The sequence below is a fragment of the Gadus macrocephalus genome, chromosome 18 (genome assembly GCF_031168955.1).
Source record: "Gadus macrocephalus chromosome 18, ASM3116895v1".
Classification (NCBI taxonomy): domain Eukaryota; kingdom Metazoa; phylum Chordata; class Actinopteri; order Gadiformes; family Gadidae; genus Gadus; species Gadus macrocephalus.
This window is the reverse complement of record NC_082399.1, coordinates 20,107,087-20,119,004: the sequence shown is the minus strand read 5'-3', so window position 1 is coordinate 20,119,004 and position 11,918 is coordinate 20,107,087.

The following is an 11,918-nucleotide window of genomic DNA, read 5'->3' as shown; positions in this document are numbered from 1 at the left end:
ATGAGACCATACATACCTGCGTAGAAGAAGTGGACAAGGATCTATACTGCTTCTGGAAGATAAAAGGCATACCCAATATACGACATATTAAGAGTCAATCATACATACCGTAAAACGATAAGCTTAAAACCGTCAGCGAGATCGATGAATCACGTAAAAGCAGTTGACATGAAATACCTCAACGAGATCAATTAAAATTTAGAGCACTCTGCAGCTGTTACGCAGCGAGCCACGAGTGCTTTCGTGCTGTACCAACTGCCGTGGTCGATTCACTCTCCGGGGTCGCTGCGTGACCTGAGTGCTTTCGCGTTGAACCACCGACGTGGTCAACGAACTCACGAGTGCCCTTGATGTGCCACCGACGTGGTCACGCACTCACCGGTGTTGTTGCAGCAAGTATTGTGAACTTCCATGTTGAACACCGACGTGGTCAACGAAATCACGAGTGCCCTTGATGTGCCACCGACGTGGTCACGCACTCACCGGTGTTGCTGCAGCAAATATTGTGTACTTCCGTGTTGAACACCGACGTGTTCAATGAACTCCGAGTGCCCTGCACTTGAGTGTTTGATATTATGCCACCGACGTGGTAATTAAATTTGCATGTGCCCGAGTTGTGCCCACCGACGTGGTCAACGCACTACCAGGGTTGCTGCAGCGAACGTGGAGTTCTGTGTTGTACCGCACCGACGTGCGCAACGAACTCACGAGTGCTTGAGTTGTTCCCACCGACGTGGGCAACGCACTCACCGGGGTTGCTGCAACGAACTAGAGTTCTGAGTTGTACCGCACCGACGTGCGCAACGAACTCACGAGTGCTTGAGTTGTTCCCACCGACGTGGGCAACGCACTCACCGGGGTTGCTGCAACGAACTAGAGTTCTGAGTTGTACCGCACCGACGTGCGCAACGAACTCACGAGTGCTTGAGTTGTTCCCACCGACGTGAGCAACGCACTCACCGGGGTTACTGCAGTCAAACCATGAGTATTAGATAACGTGCCACCGACGTGGTCATACTCACGAGTGCCCGAGTTGTTACCACCGACGTGGTCAACGCACTCACCGGGGTTGCCGCTGCAACCTTGAGTTTTATTTTCCTATGTACGCCACTGACGTGACAGCGAACTCAAGAGTGTTTTCTAGATGATCCACCGACGTGGTCACACTCGCCGGGGTTGCTGCAGGTTAACCTGAGTTATGAAACCGAATTTTGCTTTATGAATTTAGTACCTGATAACCACCACCGCCGGTAGTTGCAAATAGTGTTGCTTTTGGCAATGAAAATTATGACTAAGTCGTCATCAACAAACCTTTATCGCGTGAGAAAAACGAGACTGGACGCAACGTGGATGCTGGGCATGTGACAATAGCAGTGATTAAATGCATAGTACAATATAGTTGGCGAATAAACCAAGACTAAAAAGTGTTTTACGAAAATAAGACTGCTAAAATGTCTCTTCATTTTCGTTGACCTAAACTAGGCGATAAAGACCTATAACGTTATTTTGTTCGACTGGAACTTCAACTGTTCCAGACATAACATCAATTTTCAACCATTTACCTTATTTAACAAAACTACGCACTTGTAACTTCGATAATATCTAAATGGAATTACGATAACACTGGAAAGAGTATGAATGTAACTAAAACTAACCAGTTATTATGTCCCTTGGCTCAGACAACGTCACACAAAAAATCTGTTTTCCAATAGCCTACAACATTTATTTTATTTTGTAAAGCATACAGTTAAGATAACCTCTTGGTAATGCTCATTAGTGCGCGCCTCCAGCACTCTTGACTCACTCTACCGAAGTGCGCGAAGACGGGGCAATATAAACGTAATCTTGTCCTGGGCACGGTGAAGAAATGCGGCGGGTCAGCCTACATAATATATATTATAGTGTTAATGTCAAGTTGATGTGGGGCAGCAGGAGATGGGAAAGAGAGGACATAGGCTATGAGACTGTTTAGAGAGCAATCGCGGAGCACAGGACAAAGTGTGGGGGTGTGGAGAGGGTGCAGGCGGTGGTGAGAGGGGGGGTGTGGCCGCACCCCCCGCACCCCTACTTTTTTGTTGGTCTGTACGAGGCCTCTTCAACGACCGGTGAGCACCTTTTAAGAATTGCCTCTGATGTGCTGCTCCGTCTAAACCTGCCGTTCTCTGGTCTTCGTGGGCAGACCTACGATGGCGCAGCCAACATGTCGGGGCACTTGTCAGGGACACAAGCTCTGATCCGGAGACAGCAACCATTGGCCAACTTTGTCCACTGTGGCCCACACTGTGTAAACCTTGTCACACAGGCTACGTGCAAATCCACACCGGTGATAAGGGATGCCCTGCATTGGATCCATGAGCTGGGATGCTTACTTGCCCAGTCTGGAAAATGCAAGACCACTTTCAAAGACATTGCCATGTCCACCACAGGCTCCTTCACCTCCATCAAGCCTCTGTGTGCCACCAGATGGACTGTGCGTGCTCCAGCCATCAGAGCAGTCCTCAGCCAGTACAACGCCATCTTGAGTGCGCTGGAGGAGATGGCCTCTGCTGCAAAGGTCAACGACAACACTGCCTCTAGAGCACATGGTGTTCTTCAGAAGCTGGAAAATGGAAACACCGTTCTTGGCCTTCTCCTGGGTCAAGAAGTCATCACAAGGTTGGAGGGGCTGAACTCAAGTCTGCAGGCAAGAGGGAAGACCATCAGTGGAATGCTGAAAGCCGTTGAATATGTTAGGCAGGGCTTTCTCTCTTTGAGGGCCGATGATGCGTTCAAGGCCATCTATGACAAAGCTGTGGATTTTGCCGCAGACTTGGATCTCCAGCAAATACAGTTACCTCATGTCCGAATGCCATCCAGTAAACATGGTGGTCCTGCCAAGCATCATACTCCTGCGACACCAGAGGAGTATTTCCGGGTCCAGTTTTTCAGTGCCATTGACATGGCGACCACCCAGCTTCATGAGCGTTTTGATCAGGTGAGCCTGGGAAATCTGGTGAAGCTGGAGGAGCTGCTGATTACCGGAAACAAAAATATGGTGGTGAGCTTGTACCCAGAACTGGACCAACAGGCACTACAAATTCAACTGGCCATGTTTAAAGCAAATAACACCTACACTTCATGCAAAGAAGCTGTCCAAATTCTCAGAGGCATGCCACCAGAGGTCAGAGGGCTCTTCTCACAGGTGGAGACTCTGGTGAGACTGCTACTCGTGGTCCCAGTTTCATCCTGTGAGGCTGAAAGGAGCTTCAGTGCTCTGCGACGGCTGAAGAATTGGCTGAGGACAACAATGACCCAGTTGAGGCTCAACAGCACTGCAGTCTGCCATATCCACAGGGATACACTGAAGGATACACAAAAGGGAAATAGCGACACACACACACACACACACACACACACACACACACACACACACACACACACACACACACACACACACACACACACACACACACACACACACACACACACACTAGGCCCAAGTTCAGTGCTGGCACATTCTTAATTTTGGATTACAATACTCTTGGTAATGTTGTAATAATGTAGTAGGCTAATCAAACAGTTCAGTGTGGTTCAGAATAATTAATAAATAATCCATAATCCATTTCAAATACTTGTTTTCCTGATTCTTTCCAATTCATAAAATAGTTAACCCGTCTTTGGTCATCAGTCAACAAGAGTCATTCACTTTGTTCTGTTTTAAAAAGACCCTTCAGTCATCCAGCTGGTGTCAATACACAAAGGTCAAAAGGATGTAGGCCCGCCCTACTGTCCTACTGTCCAAACTGGCTGGCCCGAATGCCATTTTTCGAGAAGGGTCCAGCTGCAGGCTTGGGCGTTCCCGTCATGACACAAAAACGCCCATCGGGCGTTACCGTCATGACACAAAAACGCCCATCAGGCGTTCCTGTCGCGTTTCATCGATCAATCAAGAAGAGGTGAGTGAGTTTCGCAAGGCATGCTGGGTATGCTACCCTTCCTTTTTTGGCGGTTTTACCTCGTAGTAACTTTCCAGAAAAACGAAAGGGTTATGAGAGATTATGTCAGTAAGTATGATATTGTTTATTTGACAACATTGGCTGTGAAGTATTCTCATTTAAATCACTGATTTAGCTGTGGTATCGTTGTATCCGAATTCGAATCCGATATAAATACTCGTGACAAGCATGGTTCGGTAGCAGCGAATGCTATGCTATCGTCCATAAACGTTGCATATACTATTCAGAAATCAGCAACGTTTAAGACGGTTTGTAGGTAGAGGGTAAAGTTCGCAGCGAAGGCTTTGCCGATTATTTTACTCTAAGGTTAACATTACCAAAGTACATTGTTAAGTTGGATGTTAAGGTGTCAGCTGGCATGGTAAGAGGCATGAAATCGCGGCCACTCTGCTTCGTTGTGGTGACACACGCATCGGATTAAACTGCATGTAAACGTACTAGTATGTTTACATGCATGGCATATCAGAGAATTCTGTCAGTTCGGTCACGGCACAACGAATGAATAAAGATCGTTAGCACTCTGAAAAACAGATGACAGATGTGCCCTTAGTTACTACTTTATTACCTCGACCAACGTTTAGGAAAACATGTACTTTTAATTCACCCTTGGGTGAAATCGAAGCGTAGTGTGTACTGAATGCGTGTTGATGATGCATATGAATTGAAACTTACACGTCTTCCAAACCTTTTCAGTACCCTGGCACATGCTTTGTCCAATGAACCATGGAAGGGACTTTACTTGGCTGACGAGGTAAAACGTGTGGCTGGCGCACGATTCATTGCATCTCGTAGAGTAGCATTCACTGGTAGACAGGCAGGCCTCTAGATTGTTTATTATGATTTAATGAAGTGTTCCTATGTGACGCTGATGGGCCCTGGTTGCTGCTAAATGCTTGTTGAAAGTGCATTGTGCACTTTTTGTATGTAGCTACAAAATGAGGGTGGATATCACTTTATAGTTTATAGGCATTATATACTAATAAGAATCATTGACAAATCACATTCCCCTTTTACCACCACAGGACGCACCTCACCAGTATCAGAGCAACAGCTGTGGGGTGTTTATGCTGCTGGTGAGATGCATTATTTTCAGAAATGATGACTGATGACTAGTTTGTAAAACAACTAACTAATTTGTATGTTAATTTCAGTACGCAATGTATTCTACCCTCAAAAGCAATATGATTTCAGTGAGGTGAGTTCTTTCAAATCTCAATCAGATGTGTAGCATGAAATATAAGGCTTTTAATAATTTAGTCATCCTTACTGGAGGCTACAATTAACATGCATCATAGGTCATACACATTACTTTGTCTTCAGGTACTGCACTTACGGGAGGAGATGGCTACATCTTCACAATAATTTACACTGCCATAGTACACTGCTAAACAGTACTGTAACATGGATTTGTATTAGGCTATGAAGTAATTTAAAGCATAACTTTACTTTTCAGGGGGACATGCTCTCTATCAGGAGGTGGTGGTTGGACAGCTGTTGGAGACCTTTATACTTGAAAGGTTTATATACTGTGTCCATGTTGCTATTTACTTATTTTTGGTGCTCACGAAGATCGTAGCCAATACACTTGTCTCTCTGTCTCTAGCCCTGCAGAACTAGCTGGCTCCTTCTCACCCTCTCCATCTCCCCATCTCAGTCACACCTTCCAATCACTAAGCAGTGAAAGGTATTACATACTATGTCCATACTTTTCTATTTACATATATTCTCTCTTGCTCTTTCTCAGACTTTTGATCGATCAGTGACTGCCTTTTTGTTTAATGGTGTGGGTAGTGTTGGTCTGGGCTTGTGTGATTGAATTGAAGGTTGATTATAATCCATGTTTCTCTCTCGCTCTCCTTCACTCTTTTTCGGCTCTCGCTCTCTCTAGCCCTGCAGGACTAGCTGGCACACCAAGCTCACCCTCTGCATCTCCCCATCTCAGCCACACGCTCCAATCTGGCACAACAGAGGACAGGCCATTCTTACCACCCGAAGTCCTTCAGCAAATTGTACAAGAGACGCTGAGACTGGACATGGCGATGCTTGGCGTGTTCAACAGGGTTTCAAACACATTCCGAGAACTAATCAAGCCTCTCCATCCTTCCATATATATAAATGACAGTTTGGCAGGGGACATTAAGCTTAATAAAGACAATCTCATATACATAACGGTTAGAAAGATTTACAACAATGCAGGCTGTGGCAGTGGCCCCTCAAAAAAGAATTGGCCAAGCGCACCCCTGGTACTGAGGAACGTTGCATATGGCAGGTTTGTCATAAAAGATGTCTGCCTAGCATAATGTTCTTTTATTACTCCTTTTTCATTTTATTTGGGACATCTTTTTTTGCAATCCCTTCCATTTGTAAATGTACATACTACTGTAGTAAATGTATCTGCCCAGAAATGCTGGTATTTTATTACTCCTTTCTTTTTTGTTTTTGTGACAAATGCTATACGATGTATAACATACATTTGTGCCTACGATGTATAACATACATTTGTGCCTACGATGTATGTTGTAAGGTTAATTGTTACAGAGCAATTACTGTATTTTGTCTTTATTGAAAACATTCAGTGGGAAAAGTAAGTGAACACTTGGAGTCAAATGGCCTACTGTTTGAGCCTTCATAGTGTCTGGTAACTGGATTTGAACTGCATAATGTCCCAAGTGTTATTTTAATCGATTCATTATTTAATTTGGGCATATTCTTAAACAACTATATCAAACATCTCACTTATACCTAATACGGTAATACCCTACCTATACTAACCCAGAAGATAATGAACATGAGATCATGGAGCCTCCCTGTAATGATCGTGTTGCATCAAGTTTGATGTGGGCCGAGATCCGACACATAAATGTAAGCTAACATTCTGTAGGCCTAGCTGGCTAACGTACCCGTATTACGAGATCGAAGAAGAAGGGGGCGCTAACGTCAGTTCTATGCTGCCCATACTACTAGATCGACGAAGAAGAACGGGGCGTTCCAGCCTGCGTAAACGAGAACGCCCACCACACGAGAACGCCGGGGGGGGGGCGTTTTAGTCTGCCTGAACGAGAACGCCCACGACACGGGAACGCCCATTTGTGTCTGCAGTCGGATGATATTGCATTTTTCAGGCTTCGAATACACAACATTAATATCCCTACTCCCTGGAACCGATTTAATAGCTTTTGAACGTTAATTAGTTAGTTATAAAGTAAAGGGAAACAAGATATCTATTCTTCCTCCACCTCTCTCGCTTCTCTGCTTGGTGTCGCTTATAGTTTGCCTCCCTCGCTCTGGTAACGTCACGTAGGCCTACCTCACGTGTAAAAAAAAATAAACAAAGCTCAGAATACTGATTTAAGCTTCGAATACTATTTTTCCGAACGAGTATTCGAATAATTCGGGCCAGCCCTAAAACTGATGGCAGCTAATATTATTCACTTTCGCTCACTCTAAATTAGTTAACACTGTAACTGCAAACAATTAGCTACAACGTGGTCTTGCCTAGCTAGCCTATGCTCTGAGGAAACATTATAAACGAACTGTTAGGAATAGTTACCTTGTACATTTTTGAGGAGTCGACTTTCTTGACGCTTGTCGTCTTCAATGCTGCTGCGAAGTGTGTGGAAAGCGTCTGTAAAACAACTATTAGGCTGCCTTCCAACTGCCAAGTGTAGTAGGCCTGCTGCTGGAATGATTAACCACAGGTGCTCGCGCGGCACTGAATGAGATACTGATGATCAGAATCCCATTTGCTCCACTCACAGCCCGCTGTTGTGCATGCCGTGAGGATGTCTTCGTGCGCGCCTATCGCATGATTTAGACTCGACGATTTCGGTTGAGTATGTTTTTTTTTTTTGTTTTTTTTTCTTTTGCATTTTTTAAAGTGGGGGGGACAAAATTCGTATTTTAAATAGTGGGGGGGACATGTCCCCCCCGTAATCGACGCCTATGCCTGTATAACCACCTGGCATGGATGATAACATCTCCAGAGTTAGGTGAGGACGGCCGGGTGAAATCACTCCTAAGCAGCAAGAACAAGTTCAACACCAAAACACATTTTAACAGCTTTGCACATTCTTATGGAAACCAGAAGCAAGTTGACTGTGTCACTCCTAAATATATTTGGGAACAGCATTAGCTACAAAGAAGCACAGAGATATATTACAACAATGGCAATGGCAGTTGAAGAGCAGACAACTAGGGATGGTGCCTTCATACCAACAAACCTGGGGCCGTATTCACAAAGCATTTTATCTTACCGCTAGGAGTGCTCCTAACTCGCGCTAAAACATTTTACGTAGGAGTTTTTTCTTAAAAGTTATTCACAAAGCCGCTGAGACCTACTCTTACTAAGGATAAATCACAAAGAGTGAACTAAGAGTGACGCGCCGTTGCTATGGATTACATCAATTCTCGTGCACGAGTTTAGAAGCAGTCAGTTCGGTGATTGGTTGTTCAGACGAGCCCACTGAATCACCGAAAAACAAGGAAATAGCCTAGGCTAGAAATGAATTCCTATTAAGTAGTTATAGTGCAGTTAGCAGAATACACGCATGATGACAATTTTGTGCAGACCACGATAATGACGTTGTAGCCTGCACGTTCAATAGAGAGAGAACACAAACAATAAAAATACGTAAAATTTAAAAGAAAATAAATGTTATGAACTACACAAGTGTTGACTGATTTGTGCCAAGGTGTTTACCTAAAATGTGTTTTCAAAGTGATCCCTAAATGCCGGCCAAATTCATTGTCATGTTGATCGCCATCATCATCGTCTGGCTGTGGAATGTTCCTCCGCTTGCAGAGGTTGTGTAGAATGGCACATACAGTATTGACTGTGCTTGCCCTCTCTGGGGTGAGGCGTATTTCACCGTGGAGGACATGAACCGACGTTTCATCTGCCCAATTCCTCTCTCCACAACATTTCGTGTGTGCTCTAGCATATATGGAAGAAATCAGTAAACAATAATAAATATGGATTAAAAAAACACATACGATGTGTTTTACACGTAGGACTAAGCGTAATATGCGCAATCACTTACATGTTATACTTTAACTGTGCTCCCGGTTGTGGATTGAGGTAGGGTGTCAAGAGCCACGTCTTGCATGGATAGTCACTGTCTCCCAGCAAGTGACACCCAACTGGTACATCTCAAAACGCTGCCTCAGACCGCTCTCCATTAAAATGCGCGAATCATGGGTAGCTGAAGATCCAGGCCACTTTGCAACAACATCCAGTAGGCTATGTTAAAATTTGCATCAAAAACAACCTGCGTGTTGATGGAATGCACTTTCTTCCTATTGACGAACACGTCCTCGTCTTTTGATGGCGCAATTATTTTTATGTGCGTCCCGTCAATAGCACCGACCACACCGGGCATACCTGCAATTGCCATGAAGTTGGCTTTGATCCTGTGTAATTGTTGAATGTCCGAAGGAAAGTTTATGGCACGGCTGACTGATGGTTGCGATATTTTTAAATCGTCGGCATTGCAAAGTTGCATTGCACCTGTTGCTAAATAACGTAGTATGGGAAAACATTTTATTTCGGGACCAATCGGATTATTCCTGTTAGTCGGGGATGTTATTGCATTGCGATTAACTCCACAACAAGTTTAATACCCTAACATTTCGTCTCGCAGGCATTTATGATTCTTTGTGAATAGGTCTTACTGAGTTAGGAGTCCTCTTGAGGACTTTTAAGCTCTCCTAGACTTAGGTGCTACTTTTAGGCCTAAAATACTTTGTGAATTGCTCTTAGTGAAAAAAATTAGGAGTCCTAAATTTAAGAGTGACACGCCCATTATTTTTAGGAGTTACTCCTAAATTCGCCAGTTAGGACCTACTTTTAGCCCTAAAATCCTTTGTGAATACGGCCCCTGAAGGTCGGACGATTCACACAGTTTGCATTTGATGACCTTGACTCCCAAGAGTACACAAAGGATGGCCGAACACTGCATGGCACAACATACGTCATATTCCAGTTCAAGAACCCAGATGAAGACCCCACACCAACGATTAGTTTACCTCTACTGAAAACCTGCCAAACAGCCCTGGAATCTTCTCAGCCTTTTCACACCAAGGAAAGCCACCTAAGTCTAAAAGATCGTCAAAAGAGTCGCTCCCTGGTTGGAGTTGAAACAGCGCCTAAGCTTCCTGTGTGTCTAGCAGAACCTCCTGACCACCTGAGCATCCTCTGGCACCTGGTGCATAGCTGCCCTACTGTACTATTAGAGGACCTGAAACCAAGTTGCGCTGCTCCAACATGGAGTTCATTCCAAGCATTTCTCATCCCAGATACCACCCCTGCACCTGTGATCAGCTATGATCTCTTCTTCCCCAAGTCACCAACAAACCCATAAGTGGTTAAAAAGTATTTTCAGTACTGCATGGATGTGTCGAGAAAACATGGTCAAGAGTATGCCATCATCACATGTGACCAAGCAATCTATGAGGTAGTTCTGGGTCTGCAAAAAAAGAACAAAGAGAAGTATACCAAACTTATCTTGCATGGGTGGCTTCCATATTCCTCAGAATTTCCTTGGAGCCATTCGGCATTTGATGCAGTGCACTGGAATCGAAGGCATCATGGTCAAAGCTGCTGTCTGTCTCAGTGGAACATCAAACAAAATCCTCAATGGGAAGACTACTATGCAATGCTGCACACCCACACTATGGTGTAGGCAGCCATGTTTTCCCTACACTGGGAAGCATTTGCCAGATGTTTGGTCGATGAACAGAAGGACCTGGAGTACATGTGTGTGCTCCATCTACTCCTAGATGCCCTGTCAGAAGAGGATGTACAGAAGGCAACTTCTGTGTGTGCTGATGCAATTGAACAGCTGAAAAAGTTATAGAAGCAAACGCTGTTCCATGTGTGCATTAGACCTATTATTTGGCCATAAACGGAGCATTTTGAATTTTGAAATTCATGTGGTCATGCATCTGTCTCAGCGGAGACTGAACGCGCTGTTAAAATATGAACTTGTCAAGTTCAAATGTGCTCATGGCTCTTAAAGGAGATGGGAGATAGAACTCTTTAACTCTCTTTAACTCTCACATGTTACGACCAAATCACACATACCGGTAATTAAGCTGCTTCAGACCAACCCATTTTAGATTTGTGTCTTGCGAAAGAGTCATTCATCCGCCAGTATAATAGCAACAGCGCCAGAGATCCGCCCTCAAAGCTACTTGTTTCGTGTTTCACACTTGCGTTTCAGGGGCCGTATTCACAAAGGATCTTAGGGCTAAAAGTAGGTCCTAACTGGCGAATTTCGGAGTAACTCCTAAAAATAATGGGCGTGTCACTCTTAAATTTAGGACTCCTAACTTTTTTCACTAAGAGCAATTCACAAAGTATTTTAGGCCTAAAAGTAGCACCTAAGTCTAGGAGAGCTTAAAAGTCCTCAAGAGGACTCCTAACTCAGTAAGACCTATTCACAAAGAATCGTAAAATGCCTGCGAGACGAAATGTTAGGGTATTCAACTTGTTGTGGAGCTAATGCGCGATGCAATAACATCCCAGACTAACAGGAATAATCAGATTAGTCCCGAAAAAAAATGTTTGGCCACACTACGTTATTTAGCAACAGGGGAAATGCAACTTTGCAATGCCGACGATTTAAAATTATCGCGACCATCAGTCAGCCGTGCCATAAACTTTCCTTTGGACATTCAACAATTACACAGGATCAAAGCCAACTTCATGGCAATTGCAGGTATGCCCGGTGTGGTCGGTGCTATTGACGGGACGCACATAAAAATAATTGCGCCATCAAAAGACGAGGACGTCAATAGGAAGAAAGTGCATTCCATCAACACGCAGGTTGTTTTTGATGCATTTTTTAACATAGCCTACTGGATGTTGTTGCAAAGTGGCCTGGATCTTCAGCTACATGATTCGCGCATTTTAATGGTGAGCGG